The 1,734-nt window shown below is 40.3% G+C and overlaps 1 long non-coding RNA gene across 1 annotated transcript; it reads right to left on the reverse strand.

The window, feature by feature from the left end:
* Positions 1 to 259: 259 nt before the first annotated feature.
* LOC141087968 (uncharacterized) lies at positions 260 to 1,187 on the reverse strand. Its single transcript, XR_012231788.1, has 3 exons — positions 1,127 to 1,187; positions 950 to 1,039; positions 260 to 861 (listed from the first exon to the last, which is right to left on the reverse strand). It is a non-coding gene; the product is annotated as an uncharacterized lncRNA (long non-coding RNA).
* Positions 1,188 to 1,734: the final 547 nt, after the last annotated feature.

A 1,734-nucleotide genomic window follows, 5' to 3' on the forward strand; every position in this document is an offset into this window, starting at 1 on the left:
AAAATGTTGATCAAGAATCCTATGTTAATTACATGTGCTATTACTATTTATTGTGTCAAGTATAGCGTGGCACTACCACAAGGCGCACAGTTAGGTTACCCAGACCCAAGTGAATAATAAGAAAGTAACTTGGTACTCAACTGAATTGTCCTTTTTAAGTGAAGTTTTTATTTTTTTATTTATGTGCAGTCCTACAAAAAAGACGTTTCGGCCCACACTTGGCCTTCATCACTCTGCCACAATAAACATGAAACAAAAGCATAAAGTCATAACAAGTCCTCATGATCAATACAAAACATAAGGTGACAAACATATCAAACAGTCGATAACATTATTGTTAATATAAATCTCCATACAGTATAGACTGTTTCATCACGATTATGTTATAAGACTAAAGCAACCGTGTGCCAGAAGACCAAAGTGAACGAGCGAATGGGTGAGGTGATCTGTGAAAAAAAAGGGGAACATACCCAACTGCTGTCTATATAGTATGAACAAACGTATGTCCACGAGCAAAGTAATTTTTTGTACGTTCCTATAACAAGGTAAGTGGGGTAGTATCAGAACATTATGTCATATAATGGTGGCATTATTATTATTATTAGAAGGAATAGTGGCACAATTATACCTGCTTCCAAATATGGTGTAGGCATATAGCAGGCTTCCAGCTACCCTTAAGGCGTGCTGTGCTACAATGAAGCAAGGGACATGAGATCATGAATGGTGAGGCATAAAGAACGAGAAATGAATCAAAAAGAAACATCAGAAGGTATTGATGATATACCTGGTAATTCAATTAGATACAATATATTCCATAAGGAAATGAGGAGAGGTTCCCGCTGGATTGCTGAAGCAATTTGCCTGAAATGTTGTGGAAAAAAAAAAGAGGAAATCAGCTGACCACTGTGAGTAAAGCATATACGGTATAATATATTGTGTCAAAATATACCTGTGGAAGATGTCTGTACTGAGACCGGTGTGAAAATATACCTGTAGAAAATGTCTGTACTGAGACCTGTAGCAAAAGGCCCGTATGGGGCTGTAAAAGAAGAAAATAATCACATGAGTCCTGGAGCTATGGTGGCAATGCCTGATAACACAGAGCAGGCGTACTGAGAGTGCTTACCATGTAATAGTAGCTTGCAGGTGTGCAGGTGAAACCGGCAGCCTAAGGCTAATATGGGGCTGTAAATGAGGAAAATAATCCTATGAGTCATAGTATAATGGTGGCAGTGCCCAGTAGTACAGGGCGGGCTGGAGTGAGAGCGCTTACCTTATAGAAGTAGGTTGCAAGTGTGCAGGGCTGTACGCGGTATCCGCCACCATTTGGAAGCCCTGTGTGTTGTCACTGACAGATCTAAATAGTGTGGAGGCGGGACTAAGCCCAGAAATGGAAACCTGGAAGTGCCCGGTCAGAGGTGTCAATCAACTAGTGCTCTGTTCTATATTGTAGAGGCCAATAGGGGCTGCACTGCTCCAATGGAGTGCCTGGATATGGGTCACATGTGTTGATGGGAGGAGCTACTGGGTTACATGTTAACCATTAGATGAGCAAAAGGAAAATGTGGCGTTACAGAGACGCTTATAGCTCTCTTGTGCTGTGATGTGCGTTCAAAACATAGAGACTTATAGGCTATAAGAGTCCTAAAGATGCCACACTTGGATTTCACTTTATATATTATGTTTCCACCACAAGAAAAACGTGAAAAAAATTCATGTCATTTTTCATTTATT

This window comes from Dendrobates tinctorius, unplaced genomic scaffold, assembly GCF_039654945.1.
Source record: "Dendrobates tinctorius isolate UK_male_01 unplaced genomic scaffold, ASM3965494v1 ptg000036l, whole genome shotgun sequence".
Lineage (NCBI taxonomy): Eukaryota > Metazoa > Chordata > Amphibia > Anura > Dendrobatidae > Dendrobates > Dendrobates tinctorius.